Source organism: Hylobates moloch, unplaced genomic scaffold, assembly GCF_009828535.3.
Source record: "Hylobates moloch isolate HMO894 unplaced genomic scaffold, HMol_V3 SCAFFOLD_1, whole genome shotgun sequence".
In the NCBI taxonomy this organism is placed as follows: Eukaryota; Metazoa; Chordata; class Mammalia; order Primates; family Hylobatidae; genus Hylobates; species Hylobates moloch.
Genome location: NW_026652276.1, coordinates 86547483 through 86565731, shown reverse-complemented (window position 1 = coordinate 86565731; position 18249 = coordinate 86547483).

Here is an 18249-nt window from a genome sequence, read left to right as displayed (position 1 = left end):
AAGTATATATATGCTTGTTTTTCCCCTAGCCTGACCAACACCAAAAATACCCATATTGACTACATTTCTAAATTACAGAGTTGAATACATTCCAAAATATTTTGGTAGACCTGGGACTTTAGCAATACATTACAGTGTTTGATACAGTAGTTAGATATAACTTATTTTTTGGAAAACTTCAGTTGTTCAGTAGGTATAATTTTGGAGCTTCTATAGGCTTTCCTTCTTTATAATCCTTTTACTGATACTTTCATTATTTCATTTACACGTCTTACAACGTACATCTATTGTTTCTGTCTCTCCAAGATTCATTCATTCTCATTCTTCTGTAAATGTACTTGGATGTTTCCTAGAGAGCTATCTTCCTTCACTCCCAGTTCTTGTGATTCAGTTCATAGTGACCCTCCTCCTGAATCCAAGCATAGACACAATACCCACAACAGAGCACCACATCCCACTGCCAACACAAATTGATGTGGAAAAGGACCTGCGATCCAGACATTTACAAACAGCATATTCTGTCTGCTAGCCAGAACATTTGAGTCAAGGATGGCCACAGGACCCAAGTAAGGCAATGAGGCTCAACTCCAGAACTTTTGGTGAGTACACTGGAATGGAGATTCATTTTCCATTTGGCTGAGATTCGTTTTGTTTTGTTTTGTTTAAAAAAAGAAAGAAAGAAAGAAAGAAAGAAAGAAAGAAAGAAAGAAAGAAAGAAAGAAAGAAAGAAAGAAAGAAAGAAAGAAAGAAAGAAAGAAAGAAAGAAAGGCCAGGCACGCTGGCTCACACCTGTAATCCCAGCACTTTGGGAGGCCAAGACGGGCAGATCACGAGGTCAGGAGATCAAGACCATCCTGGCTAACATGGTGAAACCCTGTCTCTACTAAAAATACCAAAAATTAGCCGGGCATGATGGTGGGTGCCTGTGGTCCCAGCTACTCGGGAGGCTGAGGCAGGAGAATGGAGTGAACCCGGAAGGCGGAGCTTGCAGTGAGCCGAGATTGCGCCATTGCACTCCAGCCTGGGCAACTGAGCAAGACCCTGCCTCAAAAAAAAAAAAAAAGACAAAGATGCAGAAAGAAAAGAAAAAGGCAGCCTTGATTTCCTGAGAGCCAGCTTAACTTTCTGTAGGAAGAGCTGTCTAAGAAGCCAACACAGAGAAAATCATAGCCAAGAGATAGTCTGAATTCTGATGACATTATTTGAGCACCTATATCTAGCTATGTCTCAATACATTCTGCCAAATTACAGATATACACTAATATTTCTTTTTTATGCAGCATATTTAAATTGGGTTTTATAGCACCTGGAACTTAAATATTTCTCTCAATATATGGCTCCATTGCTTCTACAGAATGAACAAAGATCACTGAATTATTTCAATAGACAGTAGATTGGAAATTTTGCTAGTTAATAAAGAGATCATTTGGGATAAAAGTATGGTAACCTAGGGTGTGATGGCTCAGGAAGAAAGCTATTATAATTTTTCTGGGTAATGACATATTTTAATAGCATTAATATAAATAAATAAGTGGGCATATGTGATCAAGTCATGAACTGATTCTTCAAAAATAGGTTCCTTGTAAACAGAACCCAAATAATTCAGCAAGTTTCAATTGAGCATTGCGAAACTGCCAGATTTTAAAACTACACAGCTCAGTCAACTCATAACTTGGTTATATTTTCAAATCTCTGTTTATTCATTCATTCATTCATTTAAGAAATATTTATTAGGTACCAATTCTGGGCAGGTCATCTTGCTACTTGCTGAGGGCATAATATCTACATAGACTAATAAGGACTTATTTTGGCTCATGACCCCAATGGGTTATTTTAGTATTCATTGGTACTTACATTACAAGATACATAAGAGGGAAAAAAAAGGAGATGAAAATCTTTTCAGTTAAATGTCATCACTTGTAAATGATTATAGTGGTGGCTGAGTGGAAAAGTACTTTTAAATGAATGAACAATGTGAAATTTGGAGATTATTTGTCATTTCCATTTTCCTTTAATTTTCTTCTCATCTATTCTAATAAATCATTGATAATTGGCCATATTCCAAGTGAACAGATTTGTCAGAAAACCCAGGTTATGATGTTCATTATAAGTATTTCAAAAATTGTCACTGGTCACATATTTTTGTCTACACAGGAATTGGAAAGTGGACAACTTATAAAATCATCTGCATAATTCAAGACAAGTGTCCTAATTATTGATGCAAAATAGGGTTTTTGATTATCATAACAAGTTTGACTTTGAGAAATTCAATAAAATCAAGCAGATTTTTGAATATTATATTATTAAACCATGCTTCCAGGAACCCAAAATTTGAATCTTCATAACTTCATCCCCAACCATATGAAGGAGGAAGTTATTTAGTGCTAATGGTTGCAATCATTATGTTTTAAAGGCAAAGAGAAAATACTGTAAACAAAGCAGGAAAATATTTTGGTGTGTAGCATAAACATGCAAACAATTATCTTAAAATGTAATCTTCATGTGACTTATTAAAGTAGATTACATTTTAATGTGCATTGCAATTTGCACATTATAGAGAGCACTCTATATGCAGCGTTAACTGTGTGACCAGCCTGACAACCTGCACAACTGAAGATATAAAAAAAGAAAAAACCCTCTGCTATCTTTCTCTAAATGGATGTATTTGGTGTTGATAGTCAGATACAGTTTTCACCTTTATCCCAGCTTGTTTCTGACCCAGTGGGTTAGTGTTAATCACCACTGTAGGCACCAATAATTTCCCCATATGTGGAATTTGATAAGTTAGAGCACCCACTTCAATTCAAGAAGATTCCAGCTGACTATCCAGTTATCGCTATGGACAGCTTCAAGCACATCCATGGCTGGCCTTGTATTCTTAGCTTTATCAAGCACTTTGCACTTTTTGTCTTTTATCTCTTAATTGAGACCTGACTGCAAAAAATGCCTATCTCTTCAACTGGGTTGCATTAAGTATTAACTTTAACTGCTTTGGGTACTTGAGGTACAGAAGAGGAAAAAAAAGCCTTAAGAAGCTGTGTAGAGTGGAAAATCTTCCCAAATCTCTATTTATTTATAAATTGTATAAATGCTACAGCATTTTTTTAAAAGTAAATAAATCTTTATCTCTTTTCCAGATTAAAAACAGTGTTTGTATTACCAACTGGAAGAAAGTTTATGAACCCTCCATCATATTTGGCAGTAATAATAATCCCACAATTCTGGCCAAAATAGATAATATTTAGGAAGAGTAAATAATTCCAAAACAATAGATGAGAAGAAAAACTTTCTGTTTTATGTCTCTGGAATGTCTATGGACTGTCTCTTTTCTATAAGATATGAAAATCGGTTTTTATTTGAGCAAAGTGTGCATAAATCCAAGGATTCGGGAATGCTTGTACAGGTTCTAAGTCTTAAAATCTCCTTTTCTGAATATTTTCCATTTCTAAATATCACCAAATTTGTACTATTTTGTGAACTCATTGAGAGGTCTGTCTGGGCCTTTTCATCTTTCTATCTCAGCTTCCTGCATACAGTAGACATTCAACTATTGCTCCCTGAATGGAATGGCCTTCACTCACTGAATGGAATGGGGCCTTGCTGTGACTTCCTCTGAAATCTTCCTGTGACTTCCTCGTGTGTTCATCTGTGAGAGATGTCAAATTCTGCTGTCACCGTGGCACCTATGATGTGTTCTTCCATGATAATACAGAAGTAATAATTAGAAAATACATGTCATGAACAAAACAAAAGCATTAGACAGTGGCACTGAAAAACCAAAACTCTAGAAAAAAAGTAATTTGCTAGTGAGGGGCCTGAATGTCACTAATTGAAACGGTGCCATTCAATTTTTATACTGACAACTAAAAAGTCAGAATAAATGCCAGGTATTACTGATTAGATGTCCCCTCAATCAAAATATGTTTAACTAAATCTAAGTCTAGATGAGAAACATCTCCCTAAGAATCAGATTAAAGAAATAGCACATGGACATCATGATAAGCAAAGCTCTAAGATAAATATAAGCCAAGAAGATTCAAGAAATCATAGAAAAACAAATAAGACTGCCATTACAAACAAATCAATATTACTAATATTACTAATATTTAAAGAGAAAGTACATTTCCACCTATTGTGTGTAATTCCAGTTAAAAATTCAGTGGGGGACCATCAATTGAAGGGTGCATAATAAGAGGTGTCTATACTAGGCAGACTTTATTCTGAGATTTTGATACGTAGTCATTAGTTCCCAAGTCCATGTCCCAACCAGAAGTATTGTGTGGATCCCAGGTAAAGTTACTTGCTGCCAAAGAGCTATCTAGACCTGAGAAGGGGATGAAAAGAAAAGCGAATCAAAATTCTAAAGATAAACAAAATGTTAATTCCAAATGAGAATAAATTTTATCCCCAAACACCTCAGTTGGTACCACAGCACCGCAGGATGGAAAAACAATGTTTCACTCACTCATTCATTTCTCCAATTTCTGAGGTCCTTCTGTGTGGAGCAACAGGATAATAAAATGAACTTGCTATTCCTGCTGTTCTCTAGGCTTAGTTGGCAGAGAACACTGCTTGTATTTAATATTGGGAATCATTAAAATCTGAACAAGGGAGTTTTATGAATAGTGTTAATTGATAGTGAATAACACAACCTATTCATCACCTATACCACCTACAATGGAATCAAGATTTTCCTCCAAGTTTCCTAATTTGCTCCTTGGTCAGATGCATTTATCTTCCCTTGTGCCCACCCACACCAAACCCCAATCTCTACAAGAATTACAGCGTAACATCACTAACATTCACTAGTAAAACCTATACTTATTATGAGGATCAATGATACTATTAACAAGGGCTTAAAACTTTTTCTGTAGACATGGAGAATATGTGAAAAGAAGTATATTTTTCTTTTTGCTTTTAACTGAAAATTCTAAAATTCCCCCTCCCCACTTTAAAGGAAAGACCAAATACTCTCATTTTATTGTTTTCTTATAGGCTCATAAAATTTTAGCTTTGTGTTACTTTTTCAAAGACTCTATTAAACTTGATACATGAGACTAGTAGGCTGCCACAAACTCATAAAAATCTGTTCAAAGAATTGCTGCCTAGCAGTGGAAATTGAATGGCAATTTCTAAGAATCAAGCTAATGGCTTAAACTATAGAAAATGTGACGCCTACTAATAGATAATTTAGGATTTCCCCTCTCCGCCCTCCACCCCCCACCACCACCACCACTGGAGAGAATGAACATGAGCGTGAATAAAATTGCACCAAGATCTTATTAATCTTCTGTCTGTAAAAGCTCAATTTTCCTAAGCAATGGGCTGTGGTACACATACCACATTAAAATCTATGCTTAAAATGTCCTCTATATTTTGGAGCTAAAAGTTCTACACCTTTTGACTATATGAACACTTGTATTATTGTCAGTTTCAAGAGTTAAATATTCCAGCAGGAATTTGTTACTACACAGCGGTACATAATGCCTGAAAACCTCCTGCACCAATATTGCTCTCAAATTGGCAGCAAGTGAACAAGGGACATGAAGGATGCTTCAGCACAGTAACCTATCCTTCCTTCTCTCCTGGGAGCCACTTGGCCAGCTTTCATCCTCATAATTATAATAAATTTGACATTTCATAGATAATATTGATTTCTGTATTTTAGCATTTCACCATAGGTGACAGTCCAGCGTCAAGAATGAAATTTCTATTGATCTCCTGCGCATTAATCTCTCATGTGTATGTGATCATTTTTATAAGACCTTTTACTGCACATAAATCAATATTTCATATTTCCAGCTATGCCAGAGGAGATGTCATATTTGTAAACTGTGAGTTGACACCTGCAATTCCTTCCTGTTCAGCTTCAACTGTTCAGTAACAGTCGATTCAGGGTTGGAAAAGGATCAAGCTCAAGAAACAAGGTAGATGAAAGGCATAAATGTAGACTAGAGTAATTAGCTTAATGAACAAAGAAGACAAGTAAGTGAAATAAAGTGAAATAATGTTTCTCCTATAAAAATTGCTTCTGTGGACAAAAGCATCTGTAAAACAGCTTTTCATGCTTTCTAGGGAGCTGATACTGCATTTGAATGTCTGTGTTAATAAGGAACTCTAAAACGCTTTTAAATAATTGAGTAAAAAGACTTATTAAATCTTGTTGGATAAGAAACATGATAATTTCAAGAGTGTTTAACATAAAAGTATATGATCTTCTTATCCACAACACCAATAGAGTACAAATGTAGATTAAACAGTTTTCAGAACTTTGATGTTTCCTAATTTAGCAAGCAATTTACAAAATAAGTAAATTTTCATATTTGATAATTTTTCCATTTAAACAAATAAGATCTTTGAATTTTATGTGACTATAGTGATTAATCAAAATAGAATCATATTATGAACAGAATGTGAGTTCTTCTTGAAATAAACTTTCATGCAGAGTGGGAACTAACAGGTATTTTTAAAGAGTAAATTATTCATTCTAAAGAGACACTACTCTTACAGGTATTTAAGGATCTACTAAAGTATTTATTTTGACAATTTCAATGGCATGTAAAAATTATTGTGAACTTACATATAATCTTGCTGGACTTGGCTATGCTTTATCATTTCCAAAGCTGTTTTCTACTTATTAAATAATTGGAGTTTATCCATTATGTATTTTAAGAGCTTTGGGGATGAATAAAATCACTGGACACAAGCTGGTCTATGTGAGTATTTGTTTCCATCTGTAAATTTTCCCTCACTGTTCTTACTTTTTCTGATAAAGGTCATTAAATGCAAAAGTCAATTTGGACTAGTCTAATATAACTGGAAAGGTATGGAGAATAGAATCCTATTTTGTACAGCATTAACATTTATTCTTTACAAAATCGCTGTTCCACATATTTAGAGAAATTCAGAACTCCAAACTTTATGCTATAAACATTTTCAGAATCTGACAAAGATGGTTTTAATTCAACATAGTGTTTGCTGTCTTAAAAAGAACTACTTTTTCCCAGATAAAAGTGGACTTGGAAATGTCCACCTTTTAGCAATTTTCTATAGTCACTATTGACACTCTATTATTTCAAATTATATGTCGTTTCACTAGAAGGAAATGCTGCTCTTGCTTATTTTTTAAAGGCCAATCCTTTTTGCTGGTTTCTGAAACATGTTCATGGCCATAAAATATGTCAGCAAATGACTGTTTTAACGTGATGACAGACACATTATGGGAGTGTGACTGACTAGTGTACGAGTGACTATATTTCAAAAGTTGTGTCAGTTTTTGACTGAAGGAGCACAATTAAAAAAACACAACTAGGCTGAATAGTACGGTATTACTAAAGAAAAGTCAGCAAGTGAAGTGTATCTTTACAAATACTTCAGTTTTCTCAAGTGTCACAAGAATTAGTAGTGAGCTTTAAGCATTGTATAATTTATTGTGTTTGAGAGCAAATTAACACTCAAAGAGTTGGGCTATGTGTACTCAATACTTTAGAACTTTGATTATTAATATCTAAGTTGACTAGGACTGGTGCTCTCATTTTGACTTAACTAACTTTCATTCTACAATTTGGCACTTGTTTCTTTAAGGTGAAAATTTCTGAGCTCTGAAATCCCAAACCTGAAATGACCACCTATATTCCTTGCTAATATCTCTTCTTTAAGCAAGTTAAATAAAGAACTAGAGATTAATTCTCTTAGGGAAAAAATATTCCCCCAATGATGTGAGCAGAAACTTTCAGCAGTTTTAAGACAGATGAAGTAATGCTTTCAGAATTATGGAGGATATTTTTAAAATAGTGTTTTAATTTGTGCTGGATAATTTTGCTATTTCTTTGAGTCAATTTCTTGCCTCACACTTATGAGTTGACTTGTATATTCCAGAACCCATACAGATTTCTACCAGACACAAAACATCATTACATCGGCTCTCATTCTTTCCCACTCTATTGCCTACATACAATATTTACTGCTTTTAGTGAGGCTGGTTTGTCATCCAACTTGTTTCTCATGCCCTCCATGGATATATTTTGCCATTGCAATTAACTATACTATAATTTTAAGCATTTGCATTCCCACCTTTTCCAGAAATTGAGATATCTTTTTTCTGTTAATATTCCCAAACACACAGTCTCTAAAACCATTAACCAAATAAGCAAATCTTTATGGAATGAATGAATAGATAACACAATCAGTGGCATATTTATAATACGATGTTTTAAATTAAGAGGGGTCATTAATTCAATGATGTGGATTATACAAAATAATCCATCATTTTATTTTAACAACTGTCAATTTAATCTCCTTAATATCATTTTTTTAAATCAAAAGATACTTGGCCTCTAGAAGGGGCTCAGTAAATCATCCAGACAGTATAGTACAAGAAAGTTTTTAGGTCTTGGTGCAAACAGGGGCAATATTTTTTAAAATTTATGTGTGCTGTATACGTTTAGTAATTTTAAAACATAGGCCGGGCGCGGTGGCTCACGCTTGTAATCCCAGCACTTTGGGAGGCCGAGGCGGGTGGATCACGAGGTCGGGAGATCGAGACCACGGTGAAACCCCGTCTCTACTAAAAATACAAAAAATTAGCCGGGCGTGGTGGCGGGCGCCTGTAGTCCCAGCTACTCGGAGAGGCTGAGGCAGGAGAATGGCGTGAACCCGGGAGGCAGAGCTTGCAGTGAGCCGAGATTGCGCCACTGCACTCCAGCCTGGGCGAGAGAGCGAGACTCCATCTCAAAAAAAAAAAAAAAAAAACATACATGCTGTTAGTGTTTCAATATGGAAGAAATAAAGGTTCTGATTATTACATTCAGAGTATATTTCTAAAATCTTATAATTCTAGAATAACAATGTATTTTTTCCAGATAAGATATGAAACATATATTTTTTCTTCATACTAACTTTCTAAATATAAATATTAACTGAACATTATATACTTTTAGAGAAAATTTGGCTTAGTATTTCAAATAAACTTTCCTTTATTTAAAATTTTATAATACATAAGTCAAAATCCCAAGTTCTAAATAAAAAAATTGAGAGAAAAAATGTACGGAAATTATTTGAACTAAGGGAAAATCTTACAGTGAAATTTAAAAATGTCAAGAAACATTGATCACAGAATTTTATAGCTGGAATAATTTTGATTATTTAATACCAAATAGTGACATCTGTATAAATTATATATTTAAATCAATTGGTATTAAACCAAAAGATCCAATTTTTAAAATAAATTTGATGTCCTAAAATTAAGAGACTGACATCAATTTTATCATGAAAAATTTCATTATAATCCCTACTACTTGAGAAATTATCTGCTCAATATTGACATGGGCACTGAGAAGAAAAATACTTTTTGGCATAAAATTAGGAAGAATAAAATTATTATTATGGGAGGCTTCATATTCAAAAACAACTAAAACATTTTAAAATATACCATTTACAATAACAAAAAGAGAGTTAACTGCTCGGATCCCATTGAAGTTCATGAAGTTGATACACTGTAGCAATCAAAATTCTCAAGATTAATATTTCATGATAGAATATCTGGATTTAGGGCCAGGTGAGGTGGCTCATGCCTGTAATCCCAGCACTTTGGGAAGCCAAGGCGGGCCAATCACCTGAGGTTAGGAGTTTGAGACCAGCCTGGCCAACATATAGTAGTAAAACCCTGCCTCTACTAAAAAATGCAAATATTAGCTGGGTGTGGTAGCACATGCCTGTAGTCCCAGCTACTTGGGAAGCTGAGGCAGGAGAATCACTTGAACTCAGGAGGTGGAGGTTGCAGTGAGCCGAGATCACGCAACTGCACTCCAGCCTGGGCAACAGAGCAAGACTCCATCTCTCAAACAAAAAAAAAGTAAAAAAAAGAGAAAGAATACCTGGAATTTCTTCATTCAAATAAGAAAAAGTATATTGAATAACAGGGACTGAAATGTATATATATATATACATATATATATATATATATCCATATACATAAATACAGATATATGTATATATCCATATACATGAAGGATTCTTATGGGGTATATTTATCTAAAAATATCTTCCATTGTTAAGTAATCAATATCAACCACATGTATTAAGGAAAACATTAGATTCGAAGTCCCATGGAATTTTTTTAAGTGTTTTAAAATTAAAATGGTAAAGCATGTAAAGACTAAAAAAAATTGATCAAGAGATAAATATATAAATTAAAGGGTTCAATGGATATGTTTTTATCCTTGTTTTATCAAGAATAATATGGAAATTTGTATAATGCATAAAAACGGAGAAAAAGGAAATGATTCACTTGCGTCCGCTGGTTCTTCAGAGCTAAAATTGTAAGTAAAAGAAAGAAGATTGATTTTGATTACAATCAGAGCACAGTATAGAATATTTTGTTCATGTCTTACTCATAGAATCTTTTTAAAATGTTTTCACTTTGGTTCTGATCTCCCAAAATTTAAAAGATAAAAAGAAAACTAAAGAACATGGAGAATCTACCGAAGTAAGGCTGAACCTAAAAAATAATTCTAGAGAAAACATGATAAAGTATGTATTACCAGATAAATCTATATGCCAAAATATGATTAAAAATAGTAGTCAAACCTAAAGAATAGAAGACTATTGAAAAGAAGTATCATTCTTTTTAAGAATGATAAAGACCTACTTTCTTCGCTTTAGCTTAGCTCCCTTCTATTCATTGCATTTTCTTAGGAACATGTCTATTCATTCTCCTAATAAAGTCTTCTCTGTGAAACCTTTGAAGAATTTTTTTTCAAACTTTTATTTGAGATTCAGGGTTATATGTGCAGTTTTGTTACAAGGGTATATTGTGTGATGCTGAGGTTTGGGGTACAGTTGAACCCATCACCCAAGTAGTGAGCATAGTACCTGATAGATAGCTCTTCAATCCTTGCTCCTCTCTCTTCCTCCCCCTTTTTATAGCCCCCAGTGTCTATTGTGAAGAACGCTTTCTATGATGAATTAGGAATATCTTTATTCCATTTTACAGTCCTGCTTAACAAAGCTTCTTATTGTAAGGCCAAAGTTATAACCAAGAAGGTTTTGTAAAAGAAGAACATTAAGAAAAAAAATGTTAGAGAAATCAAATAAATCAGTGAAAAGAAGAACCTACAACCCAACACAAATGGATAATGGAAATTTAGAGTAAGAGGAAAATAACTAATAAACTTTTAAGGTGTTCAAACTCATTCACAGTTGAATAGTTAAAATAGGATACTAATTTTTGCCTAACCAATTGGCAATTTATGTTTATTGATAAACATGATGTAGAGAAATTAGACTCCTATACTCTACTGGTAAGCATATACATCAGTATTACTTTTTAGGAGTAATTTGGTAATACCTTTCAAAATATACCAGTACCATGCTGTTTTGGTTACTGTAGCCTTGTAGTATAGTTTGAAGTCAGGTAGCGTGATGCCTCCAGCTTTGTTCTTTTGGCTTAGGATTGACTTGGCAATGTGGGCTCTTTTTTGGTTCCATATGAACTTTAAAGTAGTTTTTTCCAATTCTGTGAGGAAAGTCATTGGTAGCTTGATGGGGATGGCATTGAATCTATAAATTACCTTGGGCAGTATGGCCATTTTCACAATACTGATTCTTCCTATCCATGAGGATGGAAGGTTATTCCATTTGTTTGTGTCCTCTTTGATTTCATTGAGCAGTGGTTTGTAGTTCTCCTTGAAAAGGTCCTTCACATCCCTTGTAAATAGTATTCCTACGTATTTTATTCTCTTTGAAGCAATTGTAAATGGGAGTTCACTCATGATTTGGCTCTCTGTTTGTCTGTTATTGGTGTACAAGAATGCTTGTGATTTTTGCACATAGATTTTGTATCCTGAGACTGCTGAAGTTGCTTATCAGCTTAAGGAGATTTGGGGCTGAGACGATGGGGTTTTCTAGACATACAATCATGTCATCTGCAAACAGGGACAATTTGACTTCCTCTTTTCCGAATTGAATACCCTTTATTTCTTTCTCCTGCCTGATTGCCCTGGCCAGAACTTCCAACACTATGTTGAATAGGAGTGGTGAGAGAGGGCATCCCTGTCTTGTGCCAGTTTTCAAAGGGAATGCTTCCCGTTTTTGCCCATTCAGTATGATGTTGGCTACGGGTTTGTCATAAATAGCTCTTATTACTTTTAGATACATCCCATCAACACCTAATTTATTGAGAGTTTTTAGCATGAAGGGCTGTTGAATTTTGTTGAAGGCCTTTTCTGCATCTATTGAGATAATCATGTGGTTTTTGTCTTTGGTTCTGTTTATACGCTGGATTACATTTATTGACCAGAGATATAGATGAATGGAACAGAACAGAGCCCTCAGAAATAATACCACACATCTACAACCATCTGATCTTTGACAAACCTGACAAAAACAAGAAATGGGGAAAGGATTCCTTATTTAACAAATGGTGCTGGGAAAACTGGCTAGCCATATGTAGAAAGCTGAAATTGGATCCTATCCTTACACCTTATACAAAAATTAATTCAAGATGGATTAAAGACTTAAATGTTAGACCCAAAACCATAAAAACCCTAGAAGAAAACCTAGGCAATACCATGCAGGACATAGGCATGGGCAAGGACTTCATGTCTAAAACACCAAAAGCAACGGCAACAAAAGCCAAAATTGACAAATGGGATCTAATTAAACTAAAGAGCTTCTGCACAGCAAAAGAAACTACCATCAGAGTGAACAGGCAACCTACAGAGTGGGAGAGAATTTTTGATATCTACTCATCTGACAAAGGCCTAATACCCAGAATCTACAAAGAACTCAAACAAATTTACAAGAAAAAAACAAACAACCCCATCAAAAAGTGGGCAAAGGATATGAACAGACACTTCTCAAAAGAAGACATTTATGCAGCCAACAGATACATGAAAAAATGCTCATCATCACTGGCCATCAGAAAAATGCAAATCAAAACCACAATGAGATATCATCTCACACCAGTTAGAATGGCGATCATTAAAAAGTCAGGAAACAACAGGTGCTGGAGAGAATGTGAACAAATAGGAACACTTTTACACTGTTGGTGGGACTGTAAACTAGTTCAACCATTGTGGAAGACAGTGTGGTGATTCCTCAAGGATCTAGAACTAGAAATAACATTTGACCCAGCCATCCCATTACTGGGTATATACCCAAAGGACTATAAATCATGCTGCTATAAAGACACATGAACACGTATGTTTATTGCAGCACTATTCACAATAGCAAAGACTTGGAACCAACCCAAATGTCCAACAATGATAGACTGGATTAAGAAAATGTGGCACATACACGCCATGCAATACTATGCAGCCATAAAAAATGATGAGTTCATGTCCTTTGTAGGGACATGGATGAAGCTGGAAACCATCATTCTCAGCAAACTATCACAAGGACAAAAAACCAAACAGCACGTGTTCTCACTCATAGGTGGGAATTGAACAATGAGAACACATGGATACAGGAAGGGGAACATCACACACCGGGGCCTGTTGTGGGGTGAGGGGAGGGGGAAGGGATAGCATTAGGAGATATACCTAATGTTAAATGACGAGTTAATGGGTGCAGCACATGAACATGGCACATATATACATATGTAACTAACCTGCACGTTGTGCACATGTACCCTAAAACTTAAAGTATAATTTTAAAAAAATGTGTCTACAAGCTTTTTAAAATTTAATCTATATTACATACACACACATTATATATGCATTAAAAAAACAAAAAGATCATATATAGTCAAATATTTAATTAGATAAGATCATATAGACATATATGATTGTGTGTGTGAGTGTGTATCGACATTCCTGAATGTGCTGAGAGATCATTAAATCATAAAATGATGTCATCGCAAAGTTATCTGATTTTCCTAAATGCCTGTAACTTACATGTCCCTCTTTATCCTGGGCCTCAAAATACGCTCATTTCTTTTTTAATATTTAAGTTAATACATTTCCAAACCCCCATCTCTCAAATTGGAGAGGCACCATAGCACAGTGAGTTAAGAATGCAGATTCTAGAGCCAGACTACCTGGGTTTAAATCGGACTTCTGCCCCTTACTAGGTAGAGGACTTTGGGCAAGTCACAAGTTTCTGTATTTGGGTTCTCTTCTACAAAATGGAAAACATTCCCTACTCTTGTTTCTGGTGTTGTAATGATAACACAAGTTAACAAAAGTAAAGCTCTTAGAGGAGTAAATTGCTACACAAACATTAACTAGGATTAGCATTCTCTCTCCAGATGTTCCCCAAAACTCCCATGGCTGCTTATTCAGTCCAATTCAGACAGTTCTTGCTATTAGCTGTAGAAACTCTGATCAGTCATCCAAAGGAAACCATTTTCTCAGCTTTGCTGCTGTCACCATTACACAGTATCACCAAACAAATATGGGCAGCCTGGGCTATGGAAGAAAAATGCATTCACTGGATAAATATTTGCTGAGTGCCCTCTATGTGCCAAGCATTCTCCTAAGCAGTGAGAATATAATCGTGATCAAAGCCCCTACTCTCATGGAGCTTACATTTTATTGACCAAGGTCATATTCAAAACGCCAAATTTAGCAGTCTGAAACTGAATTCCACCAAATAAGTTGATTTTTTCCAAACCATTCTTATTTTTAAATGCTGCTAGAATAAGAAGTGACAGAAATAAGCCCTGAACGCTTTTCTGACAACTCTCCACCAAAAGAATGCTTCATTTTAACTTGGATTTATATTGAAAATGCTTCTTGTTACAAAACTAAGAAAAGAATATTACATGTATGACTATGTGTGTATTTATGTATGCATGACAAAAATGTAGGTTCAGCAGTATATGTTAAATTAAATTGCACCTGCAAGCAACAAAACAAAAGAACTTGACTTTTATTTTATTTAGGATTTAAATTTTTATTTTATTTAGGATTAAAATTTCAATCCTCAAACTCTATAAATTTTCACTCAAGATGCATTCAGGTATCAATGGAAAATGTTAATAGAGGTAAATATTTTGCAGTCATCACCAAAGCCTTAAACCTGAGCTCAAATATATACATATATAGGGTTTTCCACCCAGTAAATGTGAATATATTTTACTCTTTGTCCATGGCAGAGATCCTTGAAAAACTGATTCTACATGCCAGTGATGTAATTTCACGGAACTCAAGAAAGGAACAACACTGATCGGCAAAACCCCCAATACCACTCTAGCCCAGCCAAGTTGCTTCATAATTCCATCACCATAAAGCAATGAAGACTACAAAATATCAATGCATAGTTCTCTCTAATCAAATTTGCATTCTTTGGAAAGAAAAGTTTCAGTTCCATAATGGAGAAAACCCCAAGTATGAAATGAGGAATCTACCTACTTGCTAAATTGAAAATTCTTTATGAGCACAACCAAACTGAGATTATTTACATGCTTATAGACTCTCACAATGTTTTCCCAAGAGGGATTACATTTCCCATTCCAAAAGAGAGAAACACAGAACTGCATTTATCTGGAAAATAGTATGCTGTGATTCAGTAAAGCCTACTGTCTCAAATGGAAGTTACTTCAACATGCATTTGTTTATTACACACATACCAAAACAAGCATTTTTCATACTCCATACCCATTAGTTTAGGATTTGTTCTTATGGTTAAAAAAAAATAGCAGCTGGAAACTGAAATCATGCAAAAATACTGTTTTTAACCCTAAATTTACATGTCTGTATAATATATATTCATTCATTCAAAATAATATTGATCTTTTACCACATAGCAAACGTGGTACTACATACAGCAGTATGTAAAACACGTGTGAGCCTTACCCTCATGTAGCTTGAAGTATTATGAAGTAGAAAGTAAACACACTAATAAATACCTAATTACAAATACTGATGGATGCAACACAAATAATAAACAGCCATGAGGAAGAGGTTCGCTTCGGACTATATGGTCAGGGAAAGTGTCTGGGGAAAGGGTTTCAAAATGAAATGAGAAAAGTATTATCTTCAAACAACATGGCATTTGGTGAACTTTTGGCAGCACTAAGACATTCAAAGCAAGTAACCATTAGAAATGTAGAAGCTTTTTCCAAACCAATACTCCAGACAACCACACACTGTAGAGTTCAGAGAGTACAAAACAGCAGATTCTTCAGAGATTCTAGCTTCTCATGCATATCATGCAATAGGGAATAACCAATTTTTCAGTGACACCTTGTACAAAAAAGCAAAATATCTTTGTGGAAATTGACCATAATTTAAATCAGCAAGGAAGGTTCTTTGGGTAATCATCACCACCCTAAAAACACTCAGCCCTAATAAACTGGCAACCACCTTTTATGAAAACTCTCAAGAGTCCCAATTTCCCCAGCAGGGACTCATATAACTGCTGTGATGGATTATATGTTGTTCTACATTTTCTCTCTTCAGAAAATCTTTGAAATCTTCTTCTCAGCATTTAGAGACAGCACATGATTTCAGAGGGAAGAAGTGGTGTAAATTAAAAGAGACTCATTCTTTGCTTATTTCTGGTGGAGAGAATGATGTCAGGAAAGTAAAGATGTTGTGAGAGCACAGTTAGATAAACAATGATACAGAGATGTACTGGAGTGCCAACTGCAGAAATGTTCTAGTGATGTAGGAAGGAAAGGAATACTCTGCTAGATTCTGGGGAGGACAGCCCAGAAAGACCAGTGAATGGAAGAATGAAGAGTAAGTCCGGATGAAGCTGTGACATGTAGTTGAGCTACACACAGTGATTTGGATATCTACCAGGATGTATCCATTAAGAAACCTCTTAATTATAAAACCCAATTTAAACTGACTTAAGCAAAATAATTTATTGGTTCACATGACTGAAGGGTCCAAGGGAGTATACTGAGCTTCAGATATAACAAGAGTTCAGAAGTTCAAATGATGTCATTGAAACCAAAATAGGCAGCTCTGCCTTGACGTTTGCTGGCTTCAATTGCTAAGTACAATGTGTTGACTTCTGACGGTTTCAGGCTTTCTCTTGTGGTAGCAAGATATCTATTTTTTTTTTTCTTTTTGAGACAAGGCCTCACTCTTTCACCCAGGCTGGAGTGTGGTGGCATGATTATATCTCACTGTGGTCTTCAGCTCCTGGGTATAAGCTATCCTCTCTCTTCAGCCTCTTGAATAGCCAGGACTACAGGCACGTGCCACCACATCCTGCTAAATTTTTTTATATTTATTTGTATTTTTGTAGAGACATGGTTTGCTATGTTGACCAGGCTGGTTTCTAACTTCTGGCCTCAAACAATCCTCCTGTCTTGGCCTGCCCAAGTGCTAGGAATTGCAGGAATGAGCCACCACTCCCAGACAAGACGTTTAATTTTGATAGAAAAAAGTAAGAGACTCTTTCCCACTATTTTCAGCAAGTGATTTTTTTTGTCTCACTGGCTCTGATTGGGTGTCATGTTTAATCTAAAGCAATCATTGTGTCAAGAGTAGAGTGATGCTCAGGTTACAGGTCAGGGTGAAGCTCCACCAAACCAAATGAGCTGAAAATGGGGAGAGAGTGAGGACATCCAAGAAGATGTTCAAAGGGATGCCAGGAAGAACACCACACTGGGCTTCACTAAATATACAACAACTAAACTGTACACTTAGAATGTATACAAAAATAGGAAGGATTAGAAAAAAAGAGAAATTTGGGGAAAATGTCCTTTTTCTGCAAAGTTCTGGAATGTCAATGCACAATAAAACAAAATCATACAGGTTTACGTCAATGTCAGGGCATCAGCTTTCCTCTTGTATGAGCCCTACAAACATTTTCACAAAAAGACATCCTAACAAGGAAGTATTCCTCTGCAGCTACAATCTGATATTTATTACACTATACCTTGCTCAACAGATTACTAGGCATCATGAGTTCTGAAACAAAACATAAACACTTTAAAAACTTAATTGAATACTCCTTTAGAATGTTATATTTTCACCTTAAGAATATTGTGGTGGAACCAGAATAGTCTCAAAGACCAGTTAAAGCAGGGCACCCCAACCCCTGGGCCATAGACCAGTACTGGTCTGTGGCCTGTTAGGAACCAAGCCACACAGCAGGAGGTGAGCGGCAGGTAAGTGAGGGAAGCTTCAACTTTATTTACAGCTGCTCCCCAACCCTCACATTGCCGCTTGAGCTCCACTTCCTGTCAGATCAGTGGCAGCATTACATTCTCATAGGAGTATGAACCTATTATGAACTGTGCATGCGAGGGATCTAGGTTGTGCACACTTCATGAGAATCTAATGCCTG